The sequence below is a fragment of the Macrotis lagotis genome, chromosome X, assembly GCF_037893015.1.
Source record: "Macrotis lagotis isolate mMagLag1 chromosome X, bilby.v1.9.chrom.fasta, whole genome shotgun sequence".
NCBI lineage: Eukaryota > Metazoa > Chordata > Mammalia > Peramelemorphia > Peramelidae > Macrotis > Macrotis lagotis.
Window position 1 is genome coordinate 618,973,125 of NC_133666.1, and position 16,435 is coordinate 618,989,559.

Consider the following 16,435-nt stretch of genomic DNA (forward strand, 5'->3'; position numbering starts at 1 on the left):
CTCAGGCTGCACCTCAGGTGCTTGGAATATCTTTCCCTCACCTCCCATATCTATCTAATGAAGGCTCTGCGATCCTTTTAAGAACTAAACATCAAGGGTGAGACCTTCCCTGTATCAGCAGATTAGGGTGTTTCCCTTCTCATATTCCTCCTAGTATTTTAAAAGAATGTTTTAGAGCTGACAGGGATCTTACAGGTTCTCTAATTCAACCTCTTCATTTTATGATGAGGAAAACTGAGGCACAGAAGAGCTACATGACTTAACCAGTTTCATAGGCTAATAAACAACAGAGATGAGATTGGAACTCAGATTCTCTGATTTCAGAGCCAGTGCCTTTCCTACATACATATGAATAGGAATGAGACGTACAATGGGATAAGTACAAGTAAGAAACAGTATTCAGAGAAGGCTTTTCACTGTTATCTTTTGCTTTTACATCACCTAGATTTCCTCCCTGTATCCTTCTTCTTCCTCCCTCCAGAAAATCATCTCTTATAACAAAGATTTTTTAAAAAGAGGAAGAAAAGAAAAAAATTCTTTCAAATCAGCAACTACATCTCAGGTTCCTCACCTCTTCAAAGTAATAGGGGAGGTTCCTCCTCACATCTCTTCTTTGGAAGCAAGTTCATTTTTTTATAATTTTGCAACATTCAGTTGTAATTATTTTGTGGTAGGTCTTTGCATTTAGAGAGTTGAAGCCATCCTTTTAGAGCATCTAGGTGATGCAATTACAGAATGCCAGGATTGGAGGGAGGAAGACCTAAATTCAATCTGGCCTCTGACACTAACTGTGCAATCCTGAGCAAACTTTTGAACTTGTTTAACACAATATCCTCATCTGTAAAATGAACGGGAGAAGGAAATGACAAAACCATTTTCATGTCTTTGCCAAGAAAAACCATGAATTGGTTCAGACTTTCTGGAAAACACTTTTGGATGGTGCTAAAATGTTCACCTCTTTGACCTGGAGGTCCCATTGCTAGGCATGTGTGCCCCAAGGAGGTTAAAGAAAGGTCATATTCATCCTAGCACTTTTTATTGTGGTCAAGAACGGGTAAAGAAGATGTCTAAACAAATTATGGCACCAGAATACATGAGTGTGAGAAATAAAGAATTTGAAAAATTCAGAAAAACATGAGAAAGTTTATATGAATTGATGGAAAATAAAATAAACACGAGCCAGAAAAGAATATATACAATAGCTACAATGGTGTAAATGGGAAAATCAAAGCTGAAACTTAATATGGAATAATTATAATGTTAGAGCTTGAGGAAGGAAAGGAAATGAACTTTCCTTCCTTTTTTTGTAGAGGTGGGGGACTATGGTTGTGGAACATTATATATACATATATACAGTGAGATTCAACTGCCACATTGGCTAGTTTTACTAACTCATTCTCTCCTTTTTATTTTGCATTCTTTGTCACAAAGAATGGATTGCTAGCTGGGGAAGGAAATTTAGTTATGGAGGTGGCATGAAAAGAATATCAATATTTTTTCAGAACACTGTCCCTTAAATGTGCTTTTTTGCTCAAGTTGTTCCCTGCTCCAGTTATATCTTTCCTTACTCTTTTAACCTGTTAAATTCCTACCCACCCATAAAAGCTAAAGTCAAATGGCTTTTTCTCCAGTTAACTTTTCCAGGCTAATGGGAATAACCTTTTCCCATAGATATCACTTTGTGCCTTTCTTAGTACAATTACACAATATTGTAAATTATTTTTTAAATGTATTTTTCTCATCTCCCACTAGTCTTTGAGCTCTATAGGGTTAAGGACAGGGTATTATACATACCTCAGATGAACCAGGACATTTCTGGATGTTAATATGAAGTAAACTCAACCCCTATAGAAGAAAAATTCTTACACTATATTTCTCTTTGGTTGCCCGTGGTACACTTTCCCATGCTCCTACTCTCTCTTCCACTTTTCTCCATGCCCCAAATAGAAGTCATTAGTGTTCTCAGTCCTTGACTTGTCTATTCCTCTCACCTTTCCATTTGTAAGCAGTCCCAGGTGATAGGGGACACGGAGAGAGTCTTGACCTCGAGGTCAGTTCTGTTTGACACTGAAGACTCTCCTGAAATCACCACCTGCTCTGAGGCAGTCACCTCCACCCTGCCAGACAACTGCCCATCCATCTCATGAGTAAAATAGAATGGTCCAAGCTGGGTCACTTCTGAGGAGAGAGGTCAGTCCTTAGCTAAATTGAACATTAAACCTGGTTGTACAGCAGGGACCTACGTTTTGACAAGGTAAAGGCATCAGGGACCCCAATCTTATGTATACTTCCTCAGTTACAATAATTCACAGTTCTATGGCATTTTATGATGTACAGTGTTTTCTGTAATCTAGGACAACCCTGGGAGACCTGTTGGACAATGCCATTCACATCCATAGGGCAGAAAAAAACACAGAATCTGAATGTTCATTTTTTTAGGGGTTTTTTTGTTGTTGTTTTTTTGCAAGGCAATGGGGTTAAGTGGCTTGCCCAAGACCACACAGCTAAGTAATTATTAAGTGTCTGAGCCCTGATTTGAACTCAGGTACTCCTGACCCCAGGGCCAGTTCTCTATCCACTGTGCCACGTAGCCGCCCCTGAATTGTTCATTTTTTAAAACTTCTCTTATGTTTTTCCTTCTTATTTCATAGTTTTCTTTCTGTTCCCTTAGTCCTAATTCCTCTTACAGAAAATGACTAATATATAAATATGTTCAACACAAATAAACATCTACAACTTTTACTAGATTATTCACCACCAAGGGGAGTGGGTAGGGAAGGGGGTGAAAAATGTGTAATTTGTAAAAATGTAAATGAATGAATGAATGTTGAAAACCCATCATAGCATGTAATTGTAAAAATAAAATAAAATATCAATTAAATTAAAGTGCTTTCTGTACAACCAGTGTGTGAAATGGGTAGGACAAATATAATTCCCATTTTACAGATGGAAAAACAAAACCTTAGAGCAGGTAAGTGGCTTCTCCTCAATCACACATTTAGTATGTGGAAGAACTAGGATTCACACCCAAGTGTCTGGCTAGTTCCATAGCTCTGCAGTGCCTCCCAATTCATTAAAACCTCTAACGACAGTGATTTGACAGAATGTTCTGGTTATCACTGGTATAGGACCACATGTATCCATGTAGTCAGTCCTAGAAAAGTTTTATATTCTGGCCAAGACTGTTGAGTCCATTTCTCCTTCATAATCCATCTCAGTAGCCTTGGCCAGTTCCTTCTCTCACCCACAAGACCTGGCTACCCCCTCACCTCCCTAGGAGATTTCACCTGGTTCTGGGGGACTTGGATCCAGAATCTCCTTGAGAGTCAGTTTGAGAGAAATATACTGTTTCCCCCCAAAAAAGGAGCTCTTAGTCTTCTCCCGGACCAGGTAGTAGGGACTGAAATAAGTGGAGTCCATGGGTTCTTCCACAAGGATCAACTTCCCCTTTTTGCTCAGTTCTTGGACCAAGTTCTTGGCAGTCTCTTCAAATGTAGACACCATGGTTTCTTAGGAAGGACAAGAGAGAAGAGAGGGAACAAGAGCTAGTTAGTTTCTCTGACTCCTCTCTCCTGAAGGGATAGAGTCATCAGATTAGTGTTTTCCAGGGAAGCCATCAGGCAGTCAAAAAACATTTAGATTTGTACTATGCTCTAATCATATAAAAAAAAGGACAGCCTCTGTCCTCGAAGAGTTCACAATTTACAAACAAGTGTGTACTATCTACCTACCTACCTACCTACCTATCAATCTGATAGTGTTAAATGAAGTGTTTAATTTGAACTCGGAAATGAAAGGATTAACTGTGATATTTTAGCACCTAGCTTTGGGTGGAAAGAGACTGCAGAGAATTATGGCTATAAGTATGTTTTATAAACTGATCTTAGTCCCCCTTACTTAGGCAAAACACATTCTTACTAAAGTTCCTTGAACCCATGTCCTTAATCCATTCTGTCCTGAAGAACTCCACATAGAGAACTCTGCAAATAGAAAATGTCCTAACTATGGTTACCTGGCTAAGAGCCAAAATTTTTCTTTGAGAGCAATCCCCTTCCCTCCGAGATTCAGTTATAGCTTAGACCCCTTCTTTCTAGATTTCATAAGCTTTTATGTATAATAAAGACTGGCTGAAACAGATTCCTCTCTACCTGAGTTCTCTCACATCCACTATGGACCAGGGTTTCAAGAGACACTCTGGGGAGGCTTCCCAGAGCCTTTGGAGGTTTCCTAGAGCATCTCAAGGTCTGCCATAACAAATCTATCTATCTATACAATAAATTAGAAATAATCCATTGACAGAAGGTACTAGAAGGAGGAGAGATGAGGGAAAATCTCCCTGGAAAAGTGGAATTTTAGCTAGGAACTGAAACCTGAGAAGCCAAGATAAGGAGATGAGGAGGGAGAATATTCCAGGCATGGAGAATAGATAGAGAAAATGTCCTGAGACATCAGTGAGAACAGGTCAGGAAGTAAAGTATAATAAACAGAGAAAGACAGAAGAGAGCTAGGTTATGAAGGACTTTACATGTCAAGCAGAGCATCTTGTATCTGATCCTAGAAGTGCTAGGGAGTCAGTGAAGTTTATTCAATAGAGAATACATATTATATTATAATTATATCATATCATATATTATAATTTATATATATATATCTCTACAGGATATAAATTTTAGCTATCATCATCATTATTATTACTTATCTCTTCTTCCTCAGCTAAATATAGAAAAGCTTTCTGTAGCTGTTGCCTCTACTTCTTCACCTTCCACTCCTCAACCCCTTGCAATCTGGCATTTCTACTCCTCCTAAATGGAAACCTCCCCCTTTAAGAACCAACAGTCACTTAATTTGCTCACTCTGATGACTTTCTCTTTTCTCCTCCTTCTTGACCACTCTGTGGTCACCACCTTTCCTTCCCCCATTCTTTGTGTTCTCTGCTCCTTCAGATTTCATGGCACTACAAGGGACTGAGGAGTAACCAACATTTTATATAGCTCTTATTATGTGTAAGGTACTGTGTCTGGTGCTTTCAGATTACTATCTCATTTGATCTCCATAATAACTCTGTGAGGTAAGGGATCTTATTCCCCTTTCTGACAAATAAGCAATTGAGGAAGGCAGTGATGAAGTGACTTGAACAAAGTCACAGAGTCGGTAATTTTCTGAGGTCTGATTTGAACATAGGTCTTCTTTATTTCAGGTTCAGAGTTCTATCCACTGTGTCATTTCCCTGTCTACAGAGGAGAAAGGTTTAAGGCAAAAGTTCTTAACTTTTTTTATGTCATAGACACTTTAGGCAGCCTAACAAAGCTTTTGAATCCCTAGTTATACTAATGTTTTTAAATGAATAAAATAAAATAAAATATCTAAAATTGCAAAGGAAACCAAATATAATTTAATATGAAAATGCAATTTTTTTTTGCTAATACAATTTCATCAACCCTTTGAAATCTATCCATAGATGACAAGTTAAAAACCTTTGCAAAAGATAGTACTTTAGGGTCAAATAAAGTTTTTTTTTTAAAAGGCGGTACAAGCCCTGAATATGTTTGTAGAGAGAGCTGGGAAGGAGCCAGGTGATGAGGAGAAAATGATAATAGAATTAAGTAAGCAAGGGAAAGCTGTAGAAAGAGAAAAGAAAGGAACTGAATAGTCTTGGCAAGGAAAAGAAACCTGTGAAGTCAGAGACTGGGACAAATCCCTGAGGAGCTGAGATCCCGGGATCCCAAGTACACTAAATTTAGTCTGAGGCTCATAAGACAAACAGAAATTTCTGGATCACTATTCTGTTGGGGAACAGCTGGGGTATCCCAGAACTAGGGAAAATCAAAAATGTCTTCTGCTTAACCTGAGTCTTATAACAATAGATTTTAATATAGGGGAGGTTTCATCTTGGATTCTATTTTAGGGGGCCCTAGTTCTTAAATATCTCAGGATCTCTAGGCCAACAGACCTGATTCATGCAGTAGAGCCTTCTCAGGTCTTATTTCCCAGGAGATACAATCAGGGGATTCTGGTTTCCCCCCAGACACAAGTCTGGAGGAAGAGGCCAAGGCTAAACCCACCATCTTCTTCCTGTTTGGGGGAAAGGGCTGATTTGAGTAAAGTCCAAACCCTCTACTAGAAGAGGTAACAGGGTTGGAGAAGGGACAGGGCATGGGGTAGTCTTGGGAAACAGCTCTCTAAAGTCCTAAGGTCAAGGTCAGATTGACTCTGCCTGTCTTCTTTCAGAATAGTCTGTGCTAGGGAAACCCACCAACCTGGTTAGTCAGCTTTTTTAGATCCCTTGGCACACCTAAGAAGAGGAAGCAGAGGGAGTGGGGAAAAGAAGTCAGCTCTTGGATTCTGGCTCACTTTTTAATGCTCCAGAGGGGTTGTGCAGGCTACAGGCACCCAGCTGGTTCTTTCCCAAGCTTTTTCCTAAAGTCCTCTCACACCAGATCCCTCTGCTCCCAGCTTTGCGCCCTGGAGCAACTTACCTTGGCAAACTGCTCTATCACACCACCAGTTTGTGCCTATGGGGTAGGGCTGATATATCTTCCTCCCTAAGGGCTTAAGTTTAAGTCAAAGAGAGATTCTGGGAGCTGTTTTCTAACTCAACTGAAAAGGAAACTACTTGGTTTCTCCCTCATGCTGCTTTTTCTTACCCCATTTTCAGCAAAGATGAAAATCCAAAGTAAATGAGAGAACTATTGTTTTCAGCCTTCCGTCCAAGCTTGCCCTGTCTGACTTGCTGCTGGCCCAGGTGCCAGAGTCAGCAGATCAACACCCACATCCTCTGCTGGGCTCCCTTCCTTTCCTCTTATTTTTCTTTCCTTCCTCCCTCCCTCCTCCCCTTGAGTTTTACATTTGGTCTAGCAGTAGAAAAACAAGGAGAGAGAATCTTTCACTCATGATTTATTTCTTGAACACTTGCTGCAGATAAAGCCTTGTCCTAGGTATCTTTCTTCCAGGAAATAAAGATGAGAAAATCTTTGCAAACACTATGGATAAAAGCACATGTGACTGAACTGGAGCTATCCGGCCTTGTCAGCAATTAAATCAAAATTGAATTTCTTTCTACTATTATTTCATTCTACTTCCTCCAGAGACCTTAGTCAAACTGAACTCCCTTCTGTCCTTCAAACAGAGTCTTAACAATACCAAATCACTGTTTGATGTGGAGCACTGAGCCAGGTTCTCTGGGAGATACGGACACTGATCCTCTCCTGGAACTGGGATGGGAAAGAGAGAAGTCCAGGTTGCTGTAGTGGACAGGGTGACATGAGAAGGACAAAATACAGGACCAGGTCAGCTGTGAAGCCCTGGGAAGGTCAAAGCCCAGATCAAGGTATTGAGGTGATGATATCTGAGTTGAACTTTCAACATGAGTTCCACATAGGAAAATGGAGAGAGAGGACACTGGGAGCAGAGGGAAGAAAGCATGAGGGGTCCTGTGTTTGGGGAAAGTATAGAAAGAAACAGGAAAGAGAGTTTGTTGAAGAATGTATCACAATCATAAAATGTCAAAGTTTGAAGGGACCTGAGATCTACTGCCAACTAGGAGCCCCTTTACAATATGCCAACAAATGTTTGTCTCTGGAGCCTGGATGACCTTTTGGGTTAGCTGGTCTCAGAGCCCCTTCTAATTTTTGTGAGTTTTTCCATTTCAAAGATTTTCTTGCAATAAGAATCAGTGAGTCAATCAATAAATTAAGTGCCTACTATAGATCAAACACAGTGCTAAGTACTGGTGTTCAGGTTTGTGGATTAAAAGAGAGTCAAGGGGGGGGCAACTAGGTGGCACAGTGGATAGAGCACCGACCCTGGAGTCAGGACTACCTGAGTTCAAATCCAGCCTCAGACATAATAATTGCCTAGCTGTGTGACCTTGGGCAAGTGACTTAACCCCATTGCCTTAAATATTTTTTTTTAATATGAGGTCAGGGGGATGTCAAGCCTCCCATAGAATTAGACCTTCCTGAGTCCAGTGGACATTTAGACCTTTGCCAGTTCAACCAAAGGAAACCCTTTTCGCTCATTCTTGTTAGGAACTGATTCTCTCCTAGACTCTCTCCCATCTTAGATTTCAGAATGTTCCAGCATTTTATAGAAACAATAGTGTCATAACTTTTAATGACACTAAAACAAGGGCCAGTTCATGATATGGGCATCATCAGGAGGTAGCTCTTGGGGTTAGGGGGAATTAGGAAACCTAGTTTTCTTACTTGTCATCTGGAAAATTCCTAGAACATACTGTGAATGGGATTAGTTAATATCTAGAATAGAAAACAATAATCACAAAGAGTCATTAGGGCTTCATGAAGAACAGGTCATACCAGATTCACAACTTTTTTTTCAAGGAATGGCAGAGGGATACTTCACCTGGAGCAGAGTTAATGCCTACTATTATGCACACACAATTCATCTGACAAAATCTCTCCTGTGTTTTTTACAGACCAGATGGAATGATAAATCCTTGTTTTTCATTACTCAGTCACTCCAGTCATGTTGGACTTCATGACCCCTGAGATGAACCAAAAGGAAAAATACAGATTCTATCAAAGTAGAATTAAATAGAATTGCTTTGAAGGCCTTGGGAGTGAATGGTAGGTGGGGGATTGGAAGAATAAAGGAAGTTAAGAGATAAAACAGTGAATTCTAAGAGTGAGTAATTCAGTTCAGCAGATATGCAGAGTATGTGAAGTGGATAAAAGTGAGATAATGTTTGTTAGGGGATTGGGTATGCTTGCTATTCCCCCCAAAATACCATATTCCACCACCCAATTCTGTCCCTTTTCACTGACTGTTCCCACATTCTGATTGTTGTTCCCCTCTTACTTCTGCCTCCTAGCTTTTCTAGACTCCTTCAATACACAGCTCAAGCTCTACAATCTGTCAGAGACCTTTTCTTATTTTACCCTCTTTCACTATTCCTTTTCCTTCCCCAGTACTTTCCATCTGAGGTTACCTTCCATTTATACTGTACATAATATTCATGTTTATGGTCATTTGTATATTGCCACTTTATGATTTCCTCCAGTGAAGAACCTTTTTTTAACCTTTCTTTCATTCTCTAACCCATCACTCCTGGAGGAGTAAATGCCAATTGTTTGATTAATTGACTGAGATAAATTTGGAAAAGTAAATAATTAGATTGTGGAGGATTTAAGATGTCAAACTGTAGAGTTTATTTTATCCTAGAGGCAATAAGGAGCTATTTTTGACTGGGTGGTGACAGTTAAACCTATGCCAAAAGAAATTTCTTTTTGGCAATTATGTGGGAACAAGACTGGAGAAGGGAGAAACTTTTTACAGTCTCTATACCAGTTAGGAATCTGACTAGGCCAGAAGTAATAAGATCCTAGATTAAAAATATTTTATACAAATAAAACCAATTTAGCCAAGATGGAAAGGAAAGCACAAAATGGGGGAGGGATTCATACCCAATTTCCTGGGTAAATGTTTCATATACCATCTATGTAGAGAATTCTGTCAAATTTATTAGTTGAGTCATTTCCCAATTGGTGAATGGTGAAAGGAAATAAACAGACTTTTTGATAAAGAAATCAAACTACCTATAGTTATTTGCAACAAATACTCATACTTTATTAGAAAACATAAATTAGAATAGCCTTGAGATATCATCTCATAACTATTAGATTGGCTAAAATGATAATATGGGAAAATGACAAATGTTATAGAGAATGTGGAAACATTGGGGCACATTCACTGTTGGTAGAACTGTGAATTAATCCAATCTTTTTGGAGAACAATCTGTAATTATGCCCAAAGAGTTATGCTCTTTGACAAAGCAATTGCGCTATTTAGGGGGTACCAAGGTAAAAGGAAAAAACCTTTATGTTCTAAAATATTTATAGTAGCTCTCTTTGTGGTGACCTAGAACTGAAAATTGAGTGATGCCCATCAATTGGAGATAGGCTAAAAAAAGTTGTGGTATATAATTGTGATAAACTAAAATTGTGCTATAAGAAAGGATGAGCAGGTGGATTTTAGAAAAACATGAAAAATCTTACATGAAATAGTGAAGAATTAAAAGAGAAGAACAAAGAGAACATTTAATACAGTAACAGCAATGTTGTTTGAAGAATAACTGTGAATAACTAAATTATTCTGAGTATTATTAATTCTCAAATTAACTTCAAAGAACCATTGAAGGAAGATACAAAAAAAAGAGGAAAAAGAAAGCCCCTACCCTTAAGGAGCTTACAATCCAATGGAGGAGACACATGCAAACAAATATATAAAAAAACAAATTATATACAAGTTAAATAGAAAATATTCATGAAGGGAAGGCTTTGGAATTAAGAAGGATTGAGGAAGTCAGCTAGGTGGAACAGTAAATAGAGTACCAGGCCTGAAGTCAAAAAGGATCTCAGACATTAGCAAGGTGACCCTGGGTAAATCATTTAACTCTGTTTTCCTGTTTCCTTCTCTGTAAAATGAGCTGGAGAAAGAAATGACAAACCATTCCAGGATCTTTGCCAAGAAAGCTCTCACTGGTATCACAAAGAGGCAAACATGACTGCAACAACCACAAAAAGAGAAAGCATGGTCTAGCACAAGGAGTGGAGCCTAGTGGATGGAGTGAATACCAGCAGGGATTAATATGTAGGAAACCAGTCAGAGACTATCACAGCAGAGATCTGTGACCAAGACCCCTGAGTCCTGTCTCAGTGGGTCAATGGGACTGTGGACCAGATAGGAGAACTCCAACATAGGTGCAGAAGGCAATGGGAGGCCCAGACCCCCTGTGGAGCTGGTAGAACTGGGTTGGATGGTCCCAGTTCAGGAAGCAAAACACTAGTATTCCCAATGCAGAAGGTCTAATATGGAACCATTCTTCCAACACAAGAAGCTGGGGTAATTCCCTGTGGACCAGGAGTAGAGCTCAAAATGAGTTAGAAAACTCAGAGGAAAACTGGGACAATAGAAAGTTGCTATTGAAATAAGGAAGATTATAATATCATCTTAGACAAGAGTGAGAGAATAAATATTACATGTGAATCCCCAGAAGGGAATATGAATTGGTCTACAATGCAAAAAGTCCTCTTGGAGGAGCTCAAAAATATTTTAAAAGTCATGTTGAGGGATGACTAGGTGGTGCAGTGGATAGAGCATCGGCCTTGGAGTTAGGAGGACCTGAGTTCAAATCCAGCCTCAGACACTTAAAAATTACCTAGCTGTGTGATCTTCAGAAAGTCACTTAGTCCCATTGCCCTGTAAAAAAAATGACTTAGAAAAATCAAAGAAAAAAATGCAAGAGAAATTGAACATCTTACAAACAGAAGCAAAATTAACTGAAGAAAACAACTCCTTTAAAAATATTATTGGGCAAAAGACAAAGAAAACAAACATTTAAAAAAATAGAAATGGGCAACTGGAAAAAGAAAAGAACAATTTCAAAAATACAATTGGAGAAATGGACAAAGAAAACAGTTCTTTGAAAAAATAGAATTGGGATAGAGAGTGGAATCAAGATAGTGGTGTGAGGGCAAGAATCCCCAGAAACTAGTCCCCCCAAAACTCCAAAAGCCATCAAATTATGGCTCTAGCCAAAATTTAGTGAGGCAAAACTCACAGAAAGACTGAGTGATACAATTACCCAGTCCAAAACAACTTAGAAGATCTGCAGGAAAGATCTGTTTCACTAGGACAGGGGGCTGGAAAGAGCCACAGCACAACCAAGCTACAGCCCCACAGGGTCAGAGCAAACCAGCTCCAGGAAGAGTCTGTGGAGTACCTGGGTTCCTCAGGCTCCTTGATCCACGGAAGAGGGAGTAGTTTCCAGACCTCTTGGCTCAGGGATCTCTGGGGACTACTTGAAGGGGCAGTGGGAGAACTCTGCCACATCAGAGTGAGCACTGACATCAGAGTAGCCCTATGGCCAGAATCTGCAGAGCCACCTAACACTTCCAGAGTGCTCAGCCGACAGATGGTAAGGGGGTAGGGAGAGTCTGCAAAGGTCTCCCTGCTATCCCTGATGCAGGATTTGGCTGTTTGCCCACACTCAGATCCAGATCTCAGTCTGGGGCCCCTAAAACCATGGAGGAGTAGGGACCCTCCTCACAGCTCCAGGGCAGAGGGGAGGGCTTGTGATCATCCACAGACCAGAGTATAGGCAAGAGAACAGTCAGAGCCTCTCATCAGACCTTGAAGGAATTGAGGTCCCAAAGGGAGGGGGGTAGCCCAAAAACCACCACAGGCTTTGAAAGTGTGGTAAATCAGTCATAGGAAGAGGAAATAAGCAAATAATACAAAAAAGAAGAACCTGACCATAGAAAATTACTTTGTTCCCATGGAGGATCAAAATACTCACTCAGAAGATGACAAAGTTGAAGTTTCTGTATCCAAAGCCTCTAAGAGAAATAGGAAATGGGTTCAGGCTATGGAAGAGCTCATAAAAGACTTTGACAAACAAGTAAGGGAGGTAGAGGAAAAATTGGGAAGAGAAATGAGAACTATGTGGGTAAATTATGAAAACCAAGGCAACAGCTTGGTGAAGGAAATACAAAACAATTTTGAAGAAAATAACATGTCAAAAGCCAGTTTAGGCCAATTGGAAAAAGCAACTCAAAAGGTAAATGAGAAGAAGAAGAATGCCTTAAAAAGCAGAATTGGCCATTGGAAAAGGAGATAAAAAAGCTCTTTGAAGAAAATAACTCCTTCCACTGAAGAACAGAATTAAATGATGCTGATGACTTTGTGAGAAATCAAGAAACAATACAACAATTCTAAAACAATGAAAAATTAGAAGAAAATGTGAAATATCTAATTGGAGAAAGAATTAACTTGGAAAACAGATCCAGTGGAGATAATTTTAAAATTATTGGCTACCTTGAAGGTCATGACCAGGAAAAGGGCCTAGGCTTTATTTTTCAAGAAATAATTCAGCAAAATTGCCCTGAGATCCTGGAAGCAGAGGGTAAAATAGAAATTGAGAGAATCCACAAATTACCTCCTGAAAGAGATTCCCCCCAAACACCTCACAGGAATATCATAGCCAAATTTCCAAACTTCCAAGTCAGAGAAAATACTACAAGCAGCCAGAAAGAAACAATTCAACTGGTGCTACTGTCAGGTTTAAACAGGATTTAGTAGCATCAACATTAATGGTTGGTAGGACTTGTAATATGATATTCTGGGAGGCAAAAGAGCTTGTTTTACAACCAAGAACCTACTACCCAGCAAAACTGAGCATCCTCTTTCAGAGGAAAAGATTGACTTTCAATTAAACAGAGGACTTTCAAATATTCATGTAGAAACAACCAGAGCTGAACAGAAAGTTTGATCTCCAAGTATAGAACTCAGGTGAAGCATAGAGAGGGAGGAAGGTAAGGACAAATTATAAGGAATTCAATGATATTAAACTGTGTATATTCCTGCATGGGAACATAATAGTTCATATGAACCTTCTCATCTATAAGAGTAGTTAGAAAGAGCATATATAGATAAGGCACAGGAGGGAGTTGAATTGGTTATAAATGAAATACTGGGAGAAAGGGAAAGGAGAGATAGAATGGGCTAAGATATTTTACATAGAAGAGTCAAGGAAAAGCTTTTGCAACAGAGTGTAAAAGGGGAAAAGTAAAGGAGAATGAATGAGCCTTCATTCTCATCTTAAATGGCTCACTGAAGAAATAACATGCACTCTTAATAGGTATAGAGAAATCTAACTTACCCTAGAGAAAAATGAGAAGAAAGGGCTGGGATAAGGGGTAGAAGGAGGGGAGGGAGTAGTAGGTGATAGAAGAGAGGGAAGATTATGGAAAAGAGTAGTCAGATACAAAACAGTCCTGAGGAGGTACAGGGTGAAAGGAGAGAGAGAATAGAACAAATAGGAATGGATAGTAATAGAATGGAGGAAAATACAGCTAGCAATAGGAACTATGGGAAAAAGCACTGAAGCAACTTCTCTGATGGACTTATAATAAAGAAGGCAACATCCTAGAGACAGAGTCATTGAAATCTGAACACAGACTGAAATACACTTTTTTTCTCTCACTTCATTTCTCTTGAAATTTTTCTATAATTTTGTAAGATTTTGTAATATTGAAATAATATGAAAATAAACTAAAAAAATAGATTTGGGCAATTGAAAAAGAAAACAATTCCTTCAAATGTACAATTGAGCAAATGGAAAAGGCAATGCAAAAGCTAACTGAAAATAATTCCTTGAAAAATATTATTGGTTGACAAAAATTTTGGGGAAAACTGGAAAATAGTATAACAAAAATTAGCATAGATCCACATCTCATACCCTATACCAAAGTAAGGTCAAAATCAGTACAGGATTTAAACATAAAGAATGATATAATAGATAAATTAATAAGACAAAAAATTACTCTACTGGATCTATGGGAAAGGGATATATTTATGACCAAACAAGAATTAGAGCACATTATAAACTGCAAAATGAATGATTTTGACTCTATTAAATTAAAAAGGTTTTACAACAATAAAATCAATTCTGCCAAAATTAGAAGGAAAGAAGAAAGCTGGGAAACAATCTTCACAATCAGGAATTCTGATAAAGGTCTCATTTCTAAAATAGATAGAGAATTGCATCCAATTTATAAGATTACAAGTCATTCCCCAATTGATATATGGTCAAAGGATATGAGCAGGCAGTTTTCAAATGAAGAAATTAAAATTATATATAATCATATGAAAAAAATGCTCCAAATCATTAATGATTAGAGAAATGCAAATTAAAACAACAATGAGGTATCATTGCACACCTATCAGATTGGCCAAGATGAGGAAAAAAGGAAAATGATCAATATTGCAGAGGTTGTGGGAGGACTGGGACATTAATTCATTGCTCATGGAGTTGTGAACAAATTCAACCTTTCTGGAGAGCAATATGGAAATATGCCCAAAGAGAAATAAAACATTTCATACCCTTTGACTCAGCAATTCCAATTCTAGGACTATAATCAGAACAATTACAAAAAAGGGAAAAGTCCCACATATTCCAAAATATTTATAGCAGCTCTTTTTGTAGTGGCAAAGAACTGGAAATTGAGGGGATACCCATCAATTGGGGAATGGCTAAACAAGTTATGGTATATGAATACTATGGAATACTATTGTTCTATAAGAAACCATAAATTGTGGGACTCTAGAGAAGCATGGAATGACTTACAGGATCTAATGTTGAGTGAAGGGAGCAGAACCAAGAGAACAATGAACACATCAACAGCAACATTGTAAGATGAACAACCCTGATGGAAACAGTTCCTCTTAGTAGTCTAGAGGGCTAGGACAACTGTATTTTGACTATATTAGCCCCATCCAGAAGAAGAAAAACAAAACAAAATGCATACATACACACACACACACACACACACACACACACACACACAGACACAGATGAACACTTTATAAAAATTATTTCTTATGCATCTCTTTCCTTTAATTCTAATTCCTCATACCAAAAATTATTATTTTGTAAACATTTTTATCAAAATATGTATGTACAATGCTAATGTGACTGTTCGCCGCTGAGGGGAAGGGGGTGGGAAAGGAGGGTGGAAGGAAATTTTGTAACTTAAAAATATATATGTATATATGGATGAGAATAAATACATATATTTTTAAAAAAAGAAAAAAGAAAAATATTATAGAACAAGTGGAAGCTGTTTGGTTCTTGCGTGTTATTGAAGAAGACCTAATAACATTACTATATTTGAGACAAATTACAGTGTGTCCTACTGTGGCTCAACAACCTAATATGAGCTCCAAATGCTTTACCACAGGTTGGCACAAATAGTTCATGGAATACCTGGTGTGGGTACTCTAAACTTACAGATACCATGTTTCCTTTGAGCTGCTTCAATTCTGCCTTCCTCATAGAAAGCATCACTCTCACTGCTGAGGGTATGCCACGCTGGATGATTCTGTGCCAGTGTCTCCCATGCTAAACAATCAATTCTAAAGTTCTTTAATGAGACCTTCAGAGTTTCTCAGTATTGCTTCTTCTGACCCCCATGTGAGCCCTTAACCAGTGTGAGCTCTCCATAAAATAGCTTTTTGGCAAGCGTATGTCTGGCATTTTGCCAACATGTCCAGCCCATCATAGTTGCACTCTCTGTGGTAGTGTTGGAATGCTAGAGAGTTTTGCTCAAGAAACAACCTCAGTTTGGTATCCTCTCCTGCCAGGTGATCTTCAGAATCATCCTAAGACAATTTAAATGGAAGCTAATGACTCAGTGAGACATCAAGGATCAGTCAGGCAAAACCAAAAAAAAAAAATTAAAAAATAGAAGAAAATTTAAAATACTTCATTGGAAAACAACTGATGTGAAGAATAGATCCAGAAGAGATTATTTTATAATTAATGGACAACCTGAAAGTCAGGATCAAAAAAAGAGCCTGGATACCATCTTTCAAGAAATCATCAGGAGCCAAGATGTCTGCATGATTCCAGAACTGT

At 38.6% G+C, this 16,435-nt stretch overlaps 1 long non-coding RNA gene across 2 annotated transcripts in view; it reads right to left on the reverse strand.

The window, feature by feature from the left end:
* LOC141500067 (uncharacterized) overlaps window positions 1-3,503 on the reverse strand; it is a 42,620-nt gene extending 39,117 nt beyond the window's left edge. For both annotated transcript variants that reach the window (XR_012471829.1, XR_012471831.1), the window contains exon 1: window positions 3,288-3,503. This is a non-coding gene — a long non-coding RNA (uncharacterized LOC141500067). The remainder of the gene's footprint in view (window positions 1-3,287) is intronic.
* Between the last annotated feature and the right edge of the window lie 12,932 nt (window positions 3,504-16,435).